Source organism: Ambystoma mexicanum, chromosome 1p (assembly GCF_040938575.1).
Source record: "Ambystoma mexicanum isolate Mex_15411 chromosome 1p, UKY_AmexF1_1, whole genome shotgun sequence".
In the NCBI taxonomy this organism is placed as follows: Eukaryota; Metazoa; Chordata; class Amphibia; order Caudata; family Ambystomatidae; genus Ambystoma; species Ambystoma mexicanum.
In genome coordinates this window covers 1,030,982,392-1,031,005,502 of record NC_090921.1, presented here as the reverse complement: position 1 = coordinate 1,031,005,502, position 23,111 = coordinate 1,030,982,392, and the positions used below count along the sequence as shown (strand labels likewise).

The 23,111-nt window shown below is 45.7% G+C and overlaps 1 protein-coding gene across 1 annotated transcript in view; it reads right to left on the bottom strand.

The window, feature by feature from the left end:
- The window catches only part of LOC138447679 (anoctamin-10-like), a 221,506-nt gene extending 199,523 nt beyond the window's left edge, over nucleotides 1-21,983 (bottom strand). The window contains exon 1 of the mRNA XM_069603947.1: nucleotides 21,783-21,983. The gene's annotated coding sequence lies outside the window, so the exon portion shown is untranslated. The remainder of the gene's footprint in view (nucleotides 1-21,782) is intronic.
- Nucleotides 21,984-23,111: the final 1,128 nt, after the last annotated feature.

Below are 23,111 nucleotides of genomic sequence, written 5' to 3'. Positions count from 1 at the left end.
AGCGGTAGGGTCCAAGAAAATGACGCTGGTTGACATGCAGAGATTGGTAGGGCATTTGAATTTTGCATGCAAGGTGGTGGCCCCAGGACGGACGTTTTGTAGGAACATGTCAAGGGCTATGGCGGGAGCAAAGTGGCCACATCATCGGATAAGAGTATCAGGGGCAGTGAGGGAGGACTGCAGAATTTGGCTGAATTTTAACGGGGTGTCAATGTGGTTGCAGGGAGACCCGGTGACATGGGAAGTACAGATATTTTCTGACGCAGCAGGAGCAGGAGGTTTCAGAGTATTTTGGGGGGGAAAATGGTGTGCGGAGAAATGGCCAGATCTGTGGTTGAAGGAGGGAAGGAGTATAGCATTCCTTGAATTTTTCCCATTGATGGTGGCATTGGAGTTGTGGGGGAAGGATTTGCAGGATAGGAAGGTGAATTTCAATGTTGACAATGAATGCGTGGTCCTTTTGGTAAACAGGCAGTCAGCAAGGGATCAGAGGGTGGCAAGACTCATGAGAGCATTATCTCGTTTTCAATGGCAGAGATTCCGTGGATTGGCTCCAGATGCGGATCAGGAGGGGCAGCAGATTCCGGAGGAGCTGTGGAAGATAGGAAGCTGAGAGCGCTTGCTTTGGTGGAGGGTTCATTGGCTGGGGCATCGAAGGAGGCATACAGGAGGGCCTGGGAGGATTTTATTGGAGGGGGAGTGTGTAGTTGGAAGGGTAGTTGGGATGCGGATGAGCTTAGGAGGGATGATGTCATGAACTTCCTCCTGAGGAGCATGGACAGGGGCTGGTCAAGAGCAACTATAGCAGGGAAGTTAGCAGGGATTGCTTTCTACGGGAAATGGTTCTGGGGTTTTCAGCCAAGTGGGGGGGAAATGGCGAGTAGGATGTTGGAAGGTTGGGCAAGGGAGAGTAAGGGGGACAAGGACAAGAGGAGGCCGATATCGGCGGAACTGCTGCAGAGGTTGGTTAAAGCAGTAGGGGGAGTTTGCTGGTCGGTATGGGAGGGGGAGCTGTTTGCAACCTGTTTTACGTGGTTATTCTTCAGGGCTTTTCGGGTTTCAGAGTTGGTGGGCGGAAACAGGGGGTCTGGGGGATTGCAGTGGGAGGATGTGCAAATTGCAGAATTGGGTTTGGACATCAAGATTAATAAGTCTAAAACGGACCAAAAGGGGAAGGGTTCTTGGGTTTTGTTGGGTCAGGGGAGCAAGGACTTATGCCCAGTGCAGGCAGGCAGGTTGTGGAAGGAGCGGTGTGGGGGTCAGACAGGCTTGGTGTTTAAGCATGAGGATGGGACGCCGGTTTCAGCGGCACAAGTCTTGGGGGTATTGCGGAAGGCTCTGCTAGTGGTAGGAGAAAAGGGAGAGGATTTTGGTACACATTCATTCAGGATGGGTGCAGCATCGGAGGGTAATAGGTTGGGTTTCTCAGAGGATAAGGTGAAAAGTTTGGGACGTTGGAGGTCTGGGAGATACAAGGGGTATGTCAGGGAGTTTCATAAAGGGGAATTTTGACGGAAGGTGGCAGAAGTTAGTTGACAACAGCGTGTGGGGTGAATGTATTATGGTAGTAATTTTGTAATTTCTTTTTCAGATGCTGTGCGAAAGGAGGGGGAGTTGGCGCAAGTGTGGATTGTCGACCATTCAATTGTTAAATGGGCTGGGAAAGAAGCGGAGAAAAGGGTTATGGGCAGGCAACTGGCGTGTAGCTATAAGGATGTGGTGGTAAGATGGCACGGGTTAGGGGGCCTGCGCTGGGACCAGTTGCTGCCTATGTTGGCAGGGTTGCAGGAACGCTACGGGGCGCCGGAGGTGTTGATTATTCATGCAGGGGAGAATGACCTGGTAAGGGATACGGGGGTGGCTCTGCTAAGGAAAGTGAAAAGGGATTTAGTTTGGGTGCGGGAAATGTGGCCTCAAGCAGAGAGGTGTTGTGGACTAAGTTGTTGCCGCGCAGAGTGTGGAGGGGAGCGAGGAGCGAGGGAGCGAAAGAGCGGGCTAGAAAAGGGATCAACAGAGAAATGGTGAAGTTTTATGCCTCTGTGGCGGTGCAGGTGATGGAACATAAGGAAATAGTGTATGAGGGCTTTATGATCTTTAGGGAGGATGGTGTACACTTGTCGATTTATGGGAACAATCATTATCTGGCGGACCTGGGCTCTTGGCTGGGAGATTGGTTAAAGAGTTGGAAGTAAAGTAAAGGGGTGGGGGGGGTGGGACAGAAAGAACACCTCGGGGGAGGGTTTTTCTGGTGCCGGGGGCATGGCCCCTTTTGATGTGGGGGGAGGGAAGCACAATGGGGGAATGACACGAGAAAGGATGGGGTGGTGCTGTTTGCACAAGCGGGCCACCCCGGGGGAACAGGTATTGAGCCAGGAGGGGCATGGCCCCAGGGAGAAAGCGGGACGCCTGGAAAAGGGGTAAGGAGACGGTAGGGTCCAAGGGACAGTTAGGAAGGAAATGGCTTTATTTAAGTATTTAATTATTGGGGGAAAATGAAAAATGTGTAATTAGTTAATTGGTTGTTTAAAGATTTAGTTAGTCTGTAAGGCCATGGAGCCAGGTAAGCGTTTAATTGTAAGCTTTGGCCTGTCACATTAAAGCAACCTTTTCCACTTTTAAATGAGTCTGGGTTTTTGTGCAGTAAGCCAAAGGGGGAGCCCCGGGGGGAACGCGAAGCGTTTCCCCCCGCTGAGGTTTTTGGCGCTGCACACGGCCAGCGAGTGGCCGTGGGGGCAGAGCGCCTCACCGGGGTATTTAAGGGGCCGGGGAAGGTTCGGGAGGCAGGTGACGGTTGGACTTGGCGATTGTCCCGCCCTCCCACCCCTTCATTTTGGTTTAGGTCTGGGGTCTGGTTTATTAAAAGGGGGTGACCATTGTATTTTGGTTATGCAGGGTTTTTTTACGTCCCATGGCAAGTTTTTAGGTTATTTTTTGGTGTTTGTAAGGGGCGATTGGCTGGTAGTTTGGTGTGACAGGTCGGGGCATTAGTGAAGTTGTGATGTAAACATTTCTGTTGCTGATGTGGCAGGTCAGACTGGCTGCAGGTCATAGGAAGGGGGAGATTGGTGTAGAGGGGAGTTTGAGGGGTATTGAAGTGATTCTGGGCTCCGGGGGCATGGCCCCTTTTGATGTAGGGGGAGGGAAGCACAATGGGGGAATGACACGGGAAAGGATGGGGTGGTGCTGTTTGCACAAGCGGGCCACCCCGGGGGAACAGGTATTGAGCCAGGAGGGGCATGGCCCCAGGGAGAAAGCGGGACGCCTGGAAAAGGGGTAAGGAGACGGTAGGGTCCAAGGGACAGTTAGGAAGGAAATGGCTTTATTTAAGTATTTAATTATTGGGGGAAAATGAAAAATGTGTAATTAGTTAATTGGTTGTTTAAAGATTTCGTTATTCTGTAAGGCCATGGAGCCAGGTTCAATTGTAAGCTTTGGCCTGTCACATTAAAGCGACCTTTTCCTCCACTTTTAAATGAGTCTGGGTTTTTGTGCAGTAAGCCAAAAAATGGTCTCACGAGTAGACGGGCAGAGTCAGCAGACTGTTACCAGTTATCACTGGGGATTCAAGGATAATTTCAGCCACAATGTTATTCAAATGTATCGCTGACGAGAGCACGTGCCATTTCAAGAGACTAACTGTATGACGATTTGAAGCAAGAGAAACAGGATAAACTACAGAGCGGCACTGCCAAAGTCAGCATAAGTACGTAGTGGACAATAGACAAAATGCCCGAGTTACGTCTACTACAATCAGACAAGAGATGGAACTGTGAAAGAGGCTCATACATCAACACGCTGTACAAGTGCCCCAACCCGGCTCTAGACAGAGGTCATTGAAAGACCTGGTGCCGTCGATAGATGTGTGGCCCTCTGGCAGAAAGAGGATATTTAATGAAGACCATAGGACAACTGGACAGTTATGAAGAGAGCATCTAGATGAAAGGGCCTCAAGTGTATTATGCTTAGACTTTGGAAACCCCATCAACTGCTCACTCTAGAAGAAGTGATGGAAGAGAAGGGCACACTGGCAACAGAAGATCGGGTGACATGCAAGGTGAGAGATAGACAACAGACTGTGCATGAAATCTGTGGACAGTTTCTAGATTTCTTTTTACATAAAATGACTTCATTGCAGGCTCCCCACCAACTTAATGTTACACGCTGCTGAGAACTGGCTTCCCTACCCGAAATGAATTGCGAATCTGTACATACTGATACATTAGGCTATGAAACCTCAACTATAGTATCGGATATTGCAAGGACACTAACTAAAAAAGAAGAGCTATGCATGTTGGAAAGTGAACAGAACAGTGGAGCTGACGCAAGACCCAAAGAAAGCCGGTAGCTAGGAGTGAGAGAAGTGAGTGGCTTGCCAGGAGCCACAGCCAGGAGTCTGGAGGGACTGGCAAGCCCACCAAGGATAGTAAGTAAGGTTTGCAGGTGATCGCAGGCAAAGATAAGAAAGGCAGGCTAAGTGGGAGCCTTGGTCCGGAGGCCGGTGGGACTGGCAAGGCCGTCTAAGAGACTACAGCAGATTTGCTCATGAGAGGAGAAAAAAGATGAAGTACAGATATTGTTCGACTCTGGTGGGGAAGCCACAAAACCCCCCAAAGCCAAGGAGGAGGCTTGAGGTGTGCAGACACAGAGGTCTGTTCGGAGTCCGAAACAGGAGGGTGCCTTAGGAGTCCTCAAGCAAGGGGCAGGTTCCGGGGAGGCTGAAGCCCAGGCTTACTAAGAACTGGAGCCAGAGGACTACAAGTATCAAACCAGAGGGAAGGCTTCCCCTACTGATGATGGAGTGTGAGGGACTCTGCACCGTCGCTTAGGCAGAAACCCATCCTGACTATGGGCTGTATGGAAAGAAAGCTTAGGACCGAGGTCCACAGCCCCACTGTAGTTTAGCCTTAGTTGTTACAACCATTCCTCTCGCATGTTCTATTCTCCTCACTCCCTCACACCCTTTTCAGGAGAAGGATCTGTGTTTTGGTTCGAGCTTTACTCCAACCCATGTGGGACAAAGTCCTTTTGTTTAAATCTGACCTGAGTGTCAAGTCAACTGTCGAGCCCCTCGACTCTGACAGGGGGTTACTTGATTTAAGGTAGCCATAGTGACAGGGCTACTTTGTCTCTAGATCTCTGCCAACAGCCCCCAGGTTTACAGAGTGGGAACGTGCAGCCTATGACATCACAGCAGGGGCGTGGCGGGTGCATGAGGATGCTTGTGTATTCGCTTAAAACTCTCCTCGACTCTGAAGACAACAAGAAATGCTGAAGGTTAAAAACATGACCTTTATAGCGCCTAATCGGTCCAGGTCTGGGGCACATATTCCTTAGGTCTAATAGATTGGAATGGGTTTGGCGTGGGCGGGGTTTAGTGCCCCCCACCACCCACATGATGCAACACATGCAGATTTCCAGCCACCAGAACCTTTGATCTCTCCTGCATCTTCAAAAGATTGAGGCCAGTTCTCCTCCTCAGTCCTTCTCAGTGGGTGACTCCTGCCCGACGCCACCATGCTACCTCCTATATAGACAGAGGCAGGTGAATTGTCCCAGGGGTAATCCCGCTATCTGGAGGAAAATGAGCCGAGAGAAAAAAAAAACTCACTTTGCATTATTCGAAACAATGACCATACAAGGCTGCTCCGCAGATATATGACGGTTGCCCCCCGGCATGCGATGGCTGTATCCCTGCCATATATGGCATTACTTTGGTATGTGATTAGAGTAGCAGGGATGTGATCCCTGCATTCCTGGCACGTAGTGGCTTCAATGCTCACTATGCTTTGTCTCTGTGCCTTTAAATCATGAAGAAAGTCTACTAAGGGCAACCTCAATATGATATGATATAGCATTTATAACGCACCTATAAACAAGTGTTTCAAGGCGCAAGGTTGTTCCTCGGTCCGTTCTATACTATAGTGGATTTGTAGTTAAAATTCAGAAAATATACGTAAAACTAAAAGGTAAAATGTCACCTCAGAAGATTGACAGCATCCTGCCCAGTGAGGTCTGGTCAGGGTTGGACTGGGGCTAAAAAATAGTCTCGGGCACCAATGAAAAAGTGGCCCACAGTTGCAAATGGAAATTCATTCCTTTTGTGATGACTGTTTGAATAGTACCCAAGGGGGGAGTTTTATGATAAAATGTGATGCAAATTGTTCAATTTAAAGAATACTTATTCAGCAACAATGGTCAAAACTACTAGCCACATAGTGAAGTAACTCATCAAACTGGGCCACATTGGCCAAAAAAGTGTCCCACTTTAACTGGCCCACACTAGCAATTTGTGTTTTTGGTTCAGGCATTGCCCTATTGCCATGAAGGCCAATCCGAGCCTGGGTCTGGTATTAACAGAAATTAAATACCATTGACATTGTATTGCAAAAAAAAGTACGAGACTAGAAATGACACGTTATGTGGCGTAGAGGGGGGGGGGGGCTTGTACCCAACATTATGGCCTTGCCGCCCCCTCTGCCCCATCCACTCTGCCTCACAAATGCGGGAGCAACTCCGGCCTCAGGCAATGGTGATCGAGACAGAGATGCCGTGGATTTCAATGGAATCTACTTTGCAGATTGCATGTAAATAGACGCCATCATGCAGGAAGATGGCGGGAGGCATTCACACGCCATTTTGAAAACGGTGTAATACAAGCATAGTCGCCTCCCTGGCGCTGCACAGATTGCTATGCTTGAATAATCATCTGTGACATTGCACAAAGGCGACGACGTGCTGCATGCGCGGAAGTACATGTTTGTGCAATGTCCGTGGTTTATCTAAAATGACCCTGGAAGTGTTTCCTCACTAGGGCCAAGAACCCTTTTCATGTGTAGACCAATGCGTTTATTAGTGACTTAGCTGTTATGAGGCTAAGAAGTGTGCATCTCTCTTATGACAGAAGCCAGAAGCCGGTGATGTAATATTCCCTCATTTATCCATTTGGGAGATATTTCCAATCGGCGGTGGGGGAGACAAAGTATCATGTGGTTGAACACATCCCTTTGACAAGGGGTTTCCACAAAGTGTCATCTCTGGCGTGAACCCGTTTTAATACCAACAGCCTCATTTTGCTTGCAGGGTACATTATTAGCCTGAGACAAGAACTCTCCTGTGAAATAAGATTGGAGGTTAATTTGATTAAATGTGTTCTAAACTTTCATATTTCTTGTTTAAAGTTTACTTCATTGACTTGTTTACTAAAAGACACCAACTCTGCCCTCAGGTTACACCTTAGCCAAATAAACTGCACTCCAAACCACACAGATGGAGACGCCTAAAAAGAAAAGGTGCCATGAGCGGATCAAATTCAAGACCCTGTCCATCGCTCACAGGTGCCTTATAAACCGCTTACCTCTCACTTGGTGTGGAAAAATACACCCCACCACGCCTGCTAAGATCCACAAACTGCAACTTCCTAAGAGTGCCTAACTTCACTCAAAAGACTGCAGGAGGATCAAGCTTTCCTGTCATTGCTGCAATGCTCTGGAACCATCTCCCCATCACGCTGCGAAAAGAACCTTCCTACTGGACCTTCAGGAAAAACCGGAAAAACCGGAAATCCTGGCTTTTCAACAATGGTCGAAAGGGGCGGGAGCTGTTGGGAGCGGTGCTCCTCTACTTTTTTAAATTAAGTTTTACCATTCCTATACTTTTTCTTTTGGCTTTCGTTTTAAAATATAAGTGTAGGAAGAAACTCAAACGTGCGTTCAGTGCAATGCACTGAACGTTCCCTTAAACAGCAACCACGCTTGTATGGGGGTTTGGATTACACGTGGGAAGGGGTGTGGCAATGCAGTTTGTGGAGAGCGGGGGCAGGCCAGCAAGGAACATGGTTCCACTACTTCGTTTCACACACTTTGACCACTGCTTTTCACCTAAAGCACCCTGCTCCAAGACATTTCACTCCGACAACTGTCCCAAACTATCAAAACCGCCACCTTGCATCCATGTTTGTTGTTACCGTTTGATACTTGATATCCTTTTTTCTCTCCTCGCTGTACTTTACAGGTCTCCTCACCCAATGTAACTAGCGCCTAGACACCCAAAGGTTCAGTGGACTGCAACAAATGCAAAAATAAATACATTTTCTGCTCAAGGGAGACAATAATGTTGTGTTTGTATTGCAAAGTTTGCAATTATTTCCCATTTCACTCAAACAGGCCTCCATCGAAATTCTTATCAGAAAAATCCCCCTGTTAGAGGCCTTTTATCTTGAGTACTACTTCGGGTCTGAATTTACGTGCTGGACCAGAAACGTCTGTTGCATCGAATCTACCATCTCAAATACCTACACATCAACCAAAAAACATTGCATGCAGATTAGGGGTGCCCATTCAAGTGTACTTATGAAATATTAATTGAAAGACAGAGAACTGATTTAATGAAAGTCTATGCAAAGTGTGAGGTGGCAGCTTGGGCAGTTGTGACAGAAGATGGGAAATAACTCTTCTTTGACCCCTCTCTGATGGCTGTCTCCCTCGCCAGCATCTTAAGTGGCCTACCACTTCCTCTGACCGCGGCCATAAGTCTCAGATTGCTCTATGTAGGCACGTTAGCTGATGAACCAAGGGTAAGTGCGCTGTTAGTTGGCCGTGGCCGCCCCAGGTGATTTTAGTATTTTTTGCTGCCATGTTAAAGCTAAACCTCACACTCTTTCATGCTCTTCTCTTACAAACTCACTGCTTCCTGGTGTTCCCATGTGGCCGCCTCCCAGCCCGCCCACCTCCCTCTCTGATTGGGCCTTCTTCCCTCCATTGACTCTCTGTGAGTCTAGGCTGCAGATTCATGCAGCGCTACCACTTGGTAGCTGATGAACCCAGGGTAAGTGCTCCACTAGCTGCCGTGGCCGCCCACGGTGATTTTAGCAATTTTTTCCACAATTTAAAAGCTACAGTTCCTGCTCTGTATTTACAAACTCACTGCTTCCTGAAGTTTCTGTGTGGCCGCTCTTATCCCTCCCACCTCCCTCTCCGATTTGGCACAAGAATGCTATTAAGTCATTAACTGTGGGCAGCCTCCTGCCCAGCCATCCTTCGGCTAAGGGCTCGAGGCAAAGGGCAGCTTCTGTAGAAACAGCTCCAGATTGCATTTGCTGTTGTGTCCTCAATCTGGCCTTTTCTCCCACTTGCCCACATTTGAAAGTTCATTGTTCCCTCTATTCCGGAATGTCAAGTCTAGGTGTTTGCATTTGCTATTGTATATGCAACGTAGGCATTTCGTCCCTCTATCCAGGAATCTTGAATCTCAGTGTTTTGCATTTGCTGTTGTGTTTGAAATGCAGGCATTTTTCCCCCCTATCCAGGAATCTCGAATCTAGGCGTTTTGCATTTGTTATTGTATCTGCAATCTAGGTGTTTTTTCCCTCTAGGCGTTTTGCATTTTGCTGTTGTGTTTGAAATGTAGGCGTTTTTCCCTCTATTGAGGAATCTAGACATCCTCCCCTCCGTCCAGCACTGTGTTCCCAGCTCTGGGTGCACCACCGTCTTTGCTGGGCCCATCTCGAGCCTATATCTAGCAATTCAGCTGTGCTCTGAGTGAAACAACTACAGAACCAAGTCTCCACATAGTAAGAGACTGCAACCTTCGATGCTCCACCCCCACAAAATACTCAGAATCTAGGGGTAGCTAGGTATAACTAGAAGGAAGGAGAAAGGCGGTCACAAACTGCCAGCGGTTTAATAAACCAAGGAATGCAGACTGCACATAGACAGCCCAAAGGATAAAGCCACCTAAGGCATACACCCAGGAAGCACCACCCAGCTCTGCCTTCAAAATCCATACCCAACCATATCTGCTGGCTATCAGAGAGTGAGACCCCCCCTCTTGGCCAAGCCCCTAAATCAATAACCACAGACCGCAAAAACCACAAAGAAGCCAAAGGACAAATACAACCCCAACAAAACTCAGGAAGGTTTTGCTGGTGGGCAAGAGCCCCTGCAACCCAAACACAATAACACAAACTCATTAAAACTAGAAGACTTCAAAGGACCACAATATGCCGCAACACAGAATGGGACGATGCGAGAGAAAACTAGGAGAAAAAATAAATCAAATGGAACCACACCATGGCACCACGCCAACAAACACAGACATGGCAACGGAACACACACTCATAAGCATGACAGAAAATAGAACAAACTCTAAAAGAAGGCAAACATCTTTATGCCTAACACCATACCTCGCGACGGACCATCCACCAGAACAATTTACGACCACCAGACATACTAGACACTCCAGCAAGATATCAGGACTGCACAGGAAAAGAGCAGAAACATCCAGAAGGAACAAGAGGGAGAACAACACCCTTATTCCATATATCACCACTGCAACAACAAAACAAACCGCTCATAGCCTTGCACAACAGCACATGACAACTACCAACCAAAAATGTGCACCTGCTCCGTCCTACTAACTTACCCCGCCCCACACCTTACCCTCTTGCTTTTCAGTTCCAACAGAGCGCCAGGGGACCACTCAGGTGGTGATAGTGCATGGTATACATATCCTTTAGCATAACATAACATGTTTCTAGATGCTTTATGGTGGTAACTTTTTAATATACATTGGGGACAACCAAGAGCAGGTGCGCTGGGATAGCGGCTGGTCTGGAAGATGGGGGTGTTGCAGAGTCGTGCACAGAGGGCTCTCCATGACTGTGCTTGAGATAGTAAGGTGGTAGTGGTGCAAGCATACATTAGGCTGCAATGTGCATGGGAATCTCTGCATGCAGTGAAACGGGGAGGAAAAGGTGAGAAGGTTAGTTTTGGAGATGGTGGGGCAGGGGTTGGGGAGTTAATCAAATCCTGGATTGTGGGCTAGCTGTTTTTATCAGAACAAGCGTTCAGGTTTTCGTTGGTTTGGTTTTTGTGATGATTGGTGAGTTGTGGCAGTTCTGGTGCTTGGATTGCAGTTATATCCGTGCTATGGTTGCCGTAGGTCTGGAATTGTGTTGATATTTGTATTTATTTCTTTTTAACGCGCAACCAAGCCCTGAGGCAGCTGGGCGTTAATCTTACAAGTTACACACAAAATAGGATATACAGGTGACATAAAAAGTTACAGGTCACCTAGATAAAGGTCTTTAAAGATATGTACAACTGTTCACACTGCAATGACATGAGATTGCAGGTATCCCCAATGTCTCTGAGTTTTGGAGGATAATCGTACATAAATAAATATACGAGACACAATCAGTGCAGTGGCGTAGTCATTACACATGCAAGTTATGTAGACAGTGTACAAGAGGTATACATCTAAAGAGAGAAGGCAAATATATACAATGTTGGTAGGATGAGTAGAGGAGTAAGGTGAGTTAATTTGTCTGACTAGACTGGATGTTGTCTTGTAGATGGAACCAGGTTTTTACCTTTAAGCAAAATTGTGCAAATGAGGGTTCTTCTCGTATGTGAATGGGTAGATTGTCCCATTTCTTATCTGCAAGGACCGGGAAGCTGACTCCACCTGCCCGTTGTTGTTTAAAACGAGGGATGGTGACACAATGTGCTTGGGCAGTTCTAGTAGGTCGCATGGGGTTCTGTTGTGAGAAGGAGACCACTAGGTATGTAGGTGCCTGGTTGTGAAGGCATTTATGTCTGAGTGAGAGTGCCTTCAGATCTATCCTTTGCTTAATATTAAGCCACTTTATAGCTTGTCTGGTAGGTGTGATGTGATGCTTTCTAGGGATGTTACAACTCGCTCTAATGGCATTATTTTTTATAATTTGCATTTTGTTAATATTTTGCTGAGATGTGCCCAAATATAATGCAATAGTCAAGTTTATATAAGACTAGTGCTCTTGCTATTGAGGTGCAATATGTCTGTGTCAGGTAAGGTCGGCAGGCTGTGATAAGCTTACAAGTCAGTGCAGGCATTGGTTTATCTAGTAAAAGTAAGGGCAGAGTCAATGTAAATTCCAAATGTTTTTACATCCTTTGCTATTTTTATGGTGTTCCCATCAATATTGAATGATGAGAACAGGGGCCCTAGTTTGTTCGGTTTGGTGAGAAAGCCAAGGAGGAGTAGCTCAGTCTTTTCGTCGTTTAGACAAAGACCGTGCTTCAGCATCCAGATTTGAATAGTACTATAAATGTCATTAAGTCGCTTAATGTCTACAATGTGGTCGCCAGTGATAGGTATGAGTATCTGGGTACCATCCGCATAATTAGTGTAGATGATACCCAGATGGTCAAGTATGTCAAAAAGAGGCTTGGTGAACACATTGTAGAGAGTAGGGGAGACACAAGATCCCTCTGGTACTCCGCAGGTTACCAGGGAAGTTGGCGAGGAGGCGGTAGGGGAGAAGACTCTCATGGACCTGTTGCTAAGGAAGAACTCAATCCACGCATTAGCTTGGTCCGAGAAGTGTGCAGCAGTTGACAGGTGTTTACATAGGATTTTATGGTTCACCAAATCAAAAGCCGCTGAGAGGTCGAGTAGCAGAATTAGGGCTGATTTGCCCTTGTCTTTTAGGATCTGAATTTGGGATTTCAAATCAGTGAGTGCTGTCTCTGTCCCGTGTCTGGGTCTGAAGCCTGATTGTCTTAGTCCTAGAAGATTGTTAGATTCCAAGTGTTGTTGTATCTGGAGGTATGCTGCACAGTCCAGAATTTTCAATAGTAAACGGACTGTAGTGATGGGTCTGTAATTTGATGTGTTATTGGGGTCAAGGTTGGTTTTTATTTAGTAAGGGGAGTACTCAGGCATCTTTAAGATTGTTCGGCACAGTGTTGGTGCAAGGAAGACACCACTGAGTCTGGCCTAGGGAGCACTCATGTTCATGCCGTTGTGCTCAAGAAAGGAGGCCTTGCATTCCTGAGTCTGTAAAGGTTAGTCTGAATTAAACTGACCCGGATTTGGTCTTTGGAGAATATCAACCCATGCAGTGCGGTGAACAGCCAGGTTTTAAGATACTTTCTGAAGGTCAAGTGATATCCAAAAGTGGAAAGTCACCTGGGTATGGTGTTCCATACACCGATTGCTGGTCCTGAGAAGGAAACTCTCCTTTGCATTTCCTGTTGCAGCCTGGCACTGCTGCAAGGGCTGTGTTGTTAGAGCTGAGCACTTTGTCAGGTGCATATCGGATTAACCTATTTGTGGTGGACTCGAGTCACCTGCTGTGAAAGGTGTGGTGAACGACACATAGGGTTTTAGATTCTGTATCTGACTGCGAGTCAGTGGAGTGTCCAGTGAGTAGCAGTAATGAGTTCCCTAAGAGCAGTTTGCTGTTGAAGTGAGCACTATTTGTATACGGTTTAGCGGGGAGCACAGGCAGCCTAGTTAAAGGCTGCTGAAATATGCCAGTCTTGCAAGAACTAGGGCAATGACTGCCATGGCTCTATGTGAGAAACTCTGCTCTGGCATGATGCCGTGAATGGGTCTTAGTTGAAAAAGCTTCTCACTGTAGCCCTAACCTGGGGCTCGAGGGTGAGAAAGTTGTATGTGATAAATCTGAGGAATATTACTGTCTAGGTCAGCTTGAGGGCAGGTTCTCGTTTACCCTGACCACGTAATGTTAGTATGATGTGTTGGTCTGAAACAGTACATCATAAGAGCGCTATTAGTTGGATCACGTTTTAGTCAATTGCTCTTGGTCAATATTTCTATCTGTGAGAGGTAATTGGTGAGATCTGGAGGACCTTGGTGGGGCTTGCATTTGTCTGTAGACAATTTGTGTATCATATGCATAATTGTGCCAGGCGAGTCATGAGTTGCTAATTATTAGCCTTAGTTTGGTAATGTAGCTTACTGACGAGTGGTGGCGAGAGGCTGGAACCATGGTGTACTCAAGTGATATTGCAGAGGTGATTTGAAGGGTGACATGTAGGTGGTCTCTATCCTGTTTGAGAGGAATGACTCTTTGAATATGGGGAGGCAACAGGGAGCCAGGGGTTGAAACACGTGTCGGCTGACCACCTTCTCCAGACAATGTGTCTAGACTATGATGCAAGAAAATCACACTTGAAAAAACCACAGCAAAACGCGTGAGATCATTTTATAAAAAGAAGGCTCAAATTGGTATACTCTAATTGCAAGGTAACCAGGACTTCTCTGCAAAACGTTTTCATAAGAGGTATTGGGTTTACCTCTTCCAACCTGTGACCCTGCAAGAACAAAAATAGAATCCAATAAAACAATACACAGAGCTCGGTACAGGAGTGTTCAATTTCTAAAACCACCCTCTCTCTGTTCTTAAATATGTAATCTAAACAACACACAGAGATGACTTTTGAGGGGTTTCTTTCCAAAAATTCTCACTGTGGCATTTCTGAACGTGCTTTCGAGGTACAGACAGCGGCCAGTGGCTGGTGGTATATGCAGGTTTAGGAGAGAACTGAACCTACCACAAAACAATCAGAAAAAACAGATAACCAATTGGAAACGGTTTTGTTGTAGTGTGAACCATTGCAATACTTCTTTCAGAGTTACTACTTCTACCCTATAACTTAATCCAGGTTAAACGACAAGGCATAAATTAGTTTTCAAAAATGGATTAGCAGAGTTTGCTAATTACATTTTTCTTGATTAGCAAACAAATCCATTTGATTAGCAATTGCGTACAAATCTTTTTAATGCCAACAGAAGATACTTGTACCCAAGATATAAAATGAGCAACAATACAGCAGTTTTGTATACCGCTGAAGCAAGACATTAGTGAGATAAGTCAGGCCTTGCAAATTATTTCTGTAAAATGGTGCATGTCACCGCAAACCCACTTTGGTTTGGCACACTGCTGCCACCCAGATGTCAGCCATGCACAGTGAAACTTGTATTTGACATTTACTGCAAACAAAGTAAAGTTTAAATAAAAGTTTCCAACCTCACCTGCAAATGGTACTGGCCCTTCTTAAAATCTACTCGACAATGCGAGTGGGCAAAAATACTTAGAGAGCCCTGGATGAGTGTCTGTAAAAAGGTTAGCTGAATGAACGGAGACACATAAATAGATATGATAAAAAGGCTCTTAAAACAGTTTGGCCAGCTCTCTCTATTGCAGGTGCAAATATATAATGCAATCATAATCACAGAGCAAAGTGAGCTCTGGAGGCCCACTACAGTGTACAGTTTTGCAGTAGGTCTGTAAATGTACAGACTGGATGAAACTATTGATCACTACTTTAATTAAATATCAAGTTGGCTTTGTGTATCCATTATGTAAACGACTAAGAATGGATGGCAAAGCAGGCCGAGCACTGGGTAAACTAGGCAGAATATTGTAGTTTTTTGGCCATCTCACTTTCAGGGTAGCAGGTATAAACCAACATGGTAAGATAGGATGTCAAGGAGTATGGGATCAGCTCATGGGTTGGGCACAAGTTGCAAGCTGTATGTAACCAGCAGGCCACAGGACTAGTTCTTCCATCAAAGCATTTGGCTGCATGGACATGTACATTTGCAAAGGTGCCCACTCGTGAATGTGATGCATCTTACCCAACAAAATGAAATCTAGTTGACACTGAGAATTAGATACACTTCACTATAAAGCATGGCGATAATGTAGTGTTTTACAGTAGCAATACTGTAATTATGCATTATGTAACCCATTACATTTATAGAAAAGGAATTGAAAGCCTTTTTATGAAAAAAAATCACGAACACATACTGGTCTTCAGACAAGATACAGTTAGATTAATAACAATATTATCCCGATTATTTCTGGTTTGCAATTATTTGAAAAATAAAATGTGCATAGCACTCCCACACAGGCCTTCTTTGCACATGAGTGAAGGGCGTGATTACTGCTGCACTCTCTCTGCTTTAGCCCATTTGAACTTGCAGTGAACAGAGAAAAGAGGGCGGAGAGTGCTCTGAAGGCAAAAGAGGAATGCATTAGACTTAAATAACTAACTTTGCTATACAAGTGACAAATTAATTAGCAAACCTACACAATTACATAACAAATTGTGCCGCGACACTGCTTATTTTATGCCTTGAAAGAGTAGGAATGCTGGTCTACCAGTCGTAGGAAAGGCTGATTACGTCATAACACTGATCGTTATGTTTAGAGACAACCACACTTTTTTGGGAACAAAACTGGCAAAGATTTCAGTTAGCTTTATGAGATTTTACAATGCAGCATTAAATGGATAATTGAGCTTGTTATAACAACCGGATGCATGTTGAATGTGGTGGAGCTACTTTAATTTATCAGTTGAAAGAAGAAAAGAAAACGGAAGAAAAAGGAAAGGAAGTAAAGTAATTAAAGAAAAACTGAGAAGAAAAGAGAAAGTGATAGAAAGAAAGTGATAGTAAGAAAAAGATGAAATTGAAGGATGGAATAAAGTGAGAGAAAAAAGGAATGGAAATTATGGATCGATGTGGGAAGGAAATAAAGAAAAAATGGGACGAAAGAAAGAAAGAAAGAAAGAAAGAAAGAAAGAAAGAAAGAAAGAAAGAAAGAAAGAAAGAAAGAAAGAAAGAAAGAAAATGATGAAAAGAACCAATGTATGAATCAAAGATCAAAAGAACAAAATAAAGGAAGAAAGGAAGGATGAAGTAGAGAGTGAAAGAATGAAGGATAAAAAAACAGAAACAAGGAAAGAACAAAACAAAGAAGCAAATGATCAAAGAAGTAAGGAAAATGGAATTTAATGGAAGGTAGTGTGGAAGGAAAGTACAAAAGCCAAAGTAAAACGATGGAAGGAACCAAGGAAAGATGCAATGAAGGAAAGACAGAAAGGTCAATATGGATGAAAGAAGGTAAGAGAAAGAAGAATTTAATAAATAAAAACATGAAGAAGAAAATTACAATGGAAAGAAAGCAAGAAATAAGGAAGGACAAAGACAAAAGTAGTACGTGAAATAAAGAATGATGGAAGGAAGAAAATAGGGGATAAAGGAAAGAAAGAAAAGTGGAATGAAGTAAAGATGGATTAAATGAAAGTAACAGATAATTGAGGACAATTTAAGAAAAGTAAAGAATGAAATGAAGAGAAAGAAAACATATATAAAAGAAGCAAAGAAGTAAATGGATGGCAAAAACACAGAAAAGGGAAAAGAAGAACACTGAGAAGAAAGGAGATCAAAATCCTAAAATATAAACAAAGAAGAAAGAAAAATACACAATAAGAAGGAAAGGAAGAAGGCAAAAAAGAAGAAAGGAAAGGTGGAAAGGAGGTCATAATCAATGGAAACTAGCATTAGTTAATTTCAGAATTGTATGATTGCACTTCAGAGTTCAAAAATGTTTCCTATACTCAAGTCCATCATTGATATGTGGTAGCAGCAGCCACTGCCGCTTATTATAATAATTATTATTATTTTAGAAAGTGTCTTGCAGTGATGAATTGAGTCGTATTGAGTCGTATTGACATTTTGTAACAGGCCTGGATCATGGGAGGCAGTGGGAGAGATGGCAGCCCACAGGAGAACAACTGAAGGGCTACTCTGGAGGCAATTCACAATTTTTGTACAAGTGTGTTTGCGTTATCCAAGGTTCCAGTATCAATATTTGATAATAAACTATGCAATGAAAGTTCCCTTTGCCTGCAGCAGGTGTAATTCAGAGGCGGGCTAGCCCCAAAAATATCAATGTAAAGTTTGATTATTTACCCCCTGAAAAGGGTACGTGCTGTCCTGCGTTTTTGGAGAGTCTGTGGATGGCCATTATCCTAGCAAACTTCACAATTATTCATTACCTCTAGTTTGACTCAGTCATCAGGAGAGTCCAAACTCCCTATTGGCTGTGGATTATGGCTGCGGTGGGCCGATAGGATTGCAGCTGGTTTGTCATCTAGTTGTGCATCTTGATAGGAGAAGGGTTGGGCTATTTCCTCCAGGAAGATGACATCTGCTTGCGGGAACCAAACCATCTCCCATATCCTGCCCTTTGCTCTTCCCACCCCTGGCGGCCAACATGAACTCGCTGCCCTGGACTCAGTCAGAGGATGAGGCAGAACTATGAAGCTGCCCCAAAGTAACTCTCCTCGCTCCATCGCTCTTGCCGGATGTTAATAAAGACCCACTGGGCCTTGTGCCCGACATGTCTACCAGTTCCAGATGCCCAGGACTGTCGCATTGTAACGTCACCTCGCGGAACCTGCAGAAGCTAGGATCCACCAAGAGCTCAGTTCTGATTAGAGTCCAAAAAGGCCATGATTGCCACTTGAGAGCATTTCTTCATGGAGAAGTGTTTTCTGTGTGACTAGGTTTGGGCTGACTCACTCACAAAGCATCATCATGCCCAAGTATGTTCACACATGCGGGTCATTCGGGGATGCCAATGCTGGCTCGTTGTCAAGGATCTCATTTTGATCTGGTGGGCAGAACCTCCATTGAAAATACATGTCCAGAATCGCCTAGCTGGGCTTGCAAAACTAACATGTACTCTGTACGTTAGCATGTGGGGAACGGGTCTAAGACTATCAAGGGAATGAAATGTTGATGTGGCCTATATGATGGTTTCAGGGTGAGCCCACATGGAAAGGACATGGAACGAAATACTCTTCCCTTTATATAGGGCTCAGGCAGGAAGCGTGTCATCAAAGCATTGCCTCCCTCCAGCACACGGGCAATGAGCTCATCATACTACTGCATGTGCGTCTAATTGAGAGACTCTTTCGTACACATGCTAGTAACTGTCAAACCGACTGGATTTCTAATGCTTTGGTAAGTCTTTTTCATTATCAGAGTGTGTGGCAATAGGCACCTCAGCTGCACTCCGCTGCCATTCATGTTTATACCGCCACAGACATGTATGTATAGCTCTTCTATGCTGTGCACTGATGTGCGCCCATCTTCAACGACCAGTCCTCCATCACTCACAGTGCAGGTCACCAATCGTTCCGCAGCATCCGCCGACCTGTGGCAGAAATCCACCGTTTTCAGTCCCTAAAATCCTGGCCATTAAGCTATGTGCTGTGACTTGCCTTTCCTCTGCAGCCTGCTCTGTGTGCATGGAATGTTAGGAGTGACTGGCATGGAGCGTTGAGTGAGTGAATGTTCCCTCCTGCCTGTTCTGAGAGTGTCCAGTTGGAAGATAGCTTGACTGAGCGAGAGGGTGCCGGTGGGTGTTGTTCCCTAGTTGCTTACCTGATGTCCCTATTTGTGTCATTGTAGCCTGTACCTGAGACTGGAACTGAAGTAAAGATGTTTCCTGTTCCTACACCGGTCTCAGTGTCATCTGCGGCCAAGACCTTGTTACAATACTATGCTCCTGGAATTCCCTCTGGTCATAGACAAGGACGAACAAACATAACCCCCTTCCTGGTCACAGCTTCCACCTACCCCGTTCACCGGCAGATTAACCCCGTGCCCAGGCACATTTGAGCCAGCATGTTGGCCCAGGAAATCAGTGTGGTCAGGGCGAATGCAGGGGTCGTCTTTACAGACGATAGTAGATACAAGATTTGATGATTGGTGGAGGTATTACAAACACAGGGATGATAACTTCATATAAGGTCGTTGAGACGCACAAGGGGTCACGCTCAAGTAGATTGTACTCAGTGTTTCTCAAACAATTCACTCCTTGGTAGAACCACCCACCAATGAAGAATAACAGACTTGTGTCATGGAAGACGTTTATCCATCAGTTCTTTCCTTCAGCAGATTACAAGGGATGTGTGGTGGCCATCCCAATAAATGGGGCGTTTCTATGTTGTCAATGATACAGGTATGTTTAGCTCTTTCAGTGGAAATTTGCAGAAGGGGATGCCGTCATTGCAGGCCATGTAAACATAGCTCTAGATAGGTCTTGCGATGAAATCATTCCAAACTGCTTGGCTGCAAATGTTGCCGTCTGCATGACATATAAAGCCCACTGGAAGGGAGGGCTTTATGTTGGCTCGGAGTGATCAGTGCAGGTGGACGGGTCGCGGTCTGGCAGCCTGTTATGAGTACCAGACATTGGTGCTTAAAACCCGCCTTTTGGGGCGGACTGTGGCTTGACACAGTAGTGTCTACAGTAGGTGACTATTCATAAGATGATGTTGCCTCATCGAAGAGGTAGAGCTTGGGTCCATGTCTGCAAGAGAAGACGGCACCTCTGACTTCATTGCCAAACCTGGCTAGTCAATGTCTGAGGCACCAACGTATGCTTGAATTGTGTACTCTTGAGACCCCACTAGGTGGCGCAGGGGTCAGTGCTTGTAGTACCATCTGGAGGCAAATGTATGAAGGCCCGGGAGGAGCACTTCACGGAACATGGAGCGGCCTTGTCACCTGTTCTGATCCATCCAAGGCAGAACCCTCTGTCTGAGGAGCTGAAGTACCCACTGGGACCTACATTGTCCATATCTGGAGTGAAGGCCACATGCAAAGTGTGGCATTTCGTTGGAAGATCAGATTGAAAATGTTCAACCGGTGGAGGGCAAAGGTGTAAAAATTTGAACGGCTCCTAATAAGAGTACAGAAGTTTCAAAACCAGAGTTAATCAATAGTGCAACCAACTGCCAAATTCAGACTAGCAATTTGTAAATTAAAATGTCGCACTTAAATTCAACAACATCAAGTTGAACATCAATGGATTCCCTAGGTTCTATTATCACAACTAAAGCAAGAAACTCCAAAAGGAAGATCCAGGGGTGCAAGTCGTGAGGTGCTCCAGTGCACCTCATCACTGGTGGCAAAACAAGTTGTGCCACATTCACAACTGCTGTGTACATCCAGGGATTGAAGTTAAACAGGAGTTAAAAGCAGCTGCTGGTACTCCAGCATTACCCAGTGACCAGAAACTACCTCTGGGGAACGAGGAACTAGAACAAAGCATTCCACAAATCTAACTTCAACAGAAGATACACACCTATACTATTGTCCAGTATTTAGGGCCCCCTATCCTTTAAATAAATGTCTTCTATATATGCCCTAATGTTTTTGTCCCAAATGCACAGTCATATTTGCAAATGTGTGTTTGTTCGGCATCAGTTGGCCGGGGAAGCCAAAAGTAGCTCCTGGAAGCTCTTGGTGTCAAGCTAACCAGGCACTTCTAGGTTACAAGAAGGGGTTTAACAGCTCCCAGCGCCCCTCAATTCTGAAGCCGGACATCCTAGCTGTGCACATTGAGACGCCCTCTTTGACCAACCCCCCTCCCACCCATACACACTTCAAAATGCACAGAAAACAAAAACATGGCACACGGGGTGAGCGATGCAAAAAAGGTTCAATCTGACCCTACCATGCATTTTTTTTAAGTGGAACAGCAGGGCTATGAAGTGCTGCTTTCTATTTGATATACGCCTCAATGCGCTTACCTTTCTATCCCAACAAAAGGGATAGATGTGTTTTTTATACACCTTTTAGAATGGCAGCATCCCAGCCTGTGATGCATTTGTCTCTCCAGACCATAATGTTTAGGAGGCCTGGTCGGCGCAGCATTTGCACATGTGAAAAGACACCAGGAGATGCACGACCCCGAGTGCACTCCATGTCACTCCGTCTCACAGCGATGCTGTCACCTGTAATGAACTATCATAGCAATGGGACTAGCTAGGGCCGCCTTTCCAGCAGTGCCTCAACGGCAAGACAATGAGGAGTAGAGTCAGCATCAGCCCGGCCAGGTTCCAGCCCTGCAGACTGGCCCAGGGGCGTCCAGCACAGTCGCATCACTCCCGGGAGTTGCCAATCCGGGGCTGCCAGCCTGTGACTTGCTGCATGCCCGGTTGATCAGGCGCCTTACGCTAGCTCACGGGGATTCAAACCTGTGATCCGTGTTACGGTAGGGGATTAACCCCCTGAGCTCTCTGGCAGCCCAGTATCATTGCAGGGTTAAACCGACGTGTTTTGATTTTGGCATCCTACTGGGCGCGGTAGGATGGTGCGCTCCTGTCGCCCGAGAGTCGAGGACATACCTGCTGCTCGCGCTCCGGGGGTCTGCCTGCAGCTCGGCGCTGGAGGCGGGCGTCAGAGCACGGATGCCCCTGTCATGGGCGACCCCCCATCTCTCGCCCAACTTCCCGCATCTGGGCCGCGTGACAATCCCAGCTCTGCCACGATCACAAACCAACAGGTCGGGCGAGTCTGCGAAAGAATGTGGTGTGCAGCAGCTTTCGCTTTGCAGTGCAAGGACAGGACGCGCGAGCCCCGGGTCCTAAAGCCGCCCATGTGGAGGGACTGTTTCCTTTTCAACATCACCAAATCCCCATATTCATCGAAAGTCTTTAACAGGTCCCTTATTCTCCCTGAACTCTGTGGAGTCTCCTGGGTGACTGCACGTGTATTCGGGTTTCACATAAACAGTACGAGCTGGCATCTGTTCTTTTGGAGATAAGGAGAATTCAAATTTGCGTTCATATAATGTGATATGTTTTCATTTTTAGTTTGGGCTATTAGCATACCTGCCAACTCTACAGATTTAGGCAGTAGGCTACTGCTTTTTAAGGTGTCCTACCCCTACAGATTTCAGTGACGGGTCCTACTGCTTTTTAGAGTGGCAAGTAATGTATGTGACTTTAAGGCAGGCTGCAGGACAAAGCATGCAACACATTAATTAGTCTGTCTGTAGAGTGGGATGGTAGGTGATTACTTTGATTGGGCTCAGACCAATCCACTGACCTGACAGCTATTTGACTCTGTACTGCACTCTTACCGGGACAACCCTTGGGTGAACCACCAGTGAAGGGAATTGGGAGGGTGTAACACCATCACACAGCATCTGCCTATCAGACTGAGGGGGGTATCAGTCGCCATGTCATTCAGTGTTCAACTTGCAATAAATATGTACTACCTCGGTGGCAAACGTTGCCTACCGGCTCTGTGTGATTACCTTCTGTGAAGTTAGGTGATTGAATTTGGTGTTAAGTTACCATTCAGAATTATACATTTTTAACATTTGAACATCTTTCCATCTTATGCTGTTTGATAGGTTGTGTATTTTAGAATGCTTCAATGGTGCTAACAATGTAAGTTTTGTATTTTACTGTGATGTCATTGTTATGGGAATTATAAATTTTGAAACTTCAAAACTCCTACCTCTTTTTGGTCACAGAATGTTGGCAAGTATGTATTAGGTGGCAACGCCACATATGAGCCAAAACTATTGCATTTTATTAGAGATAGGGATGGAGAAAGAACATACGAGGAGGGACACAGGGCTTGTAGTGTCGTTTGGTTATTTGCCCAACCATGCAATGCCTATGGCCATGCTAATCCCTCTGGCCATTGCCATCCAGTTCCTGCCC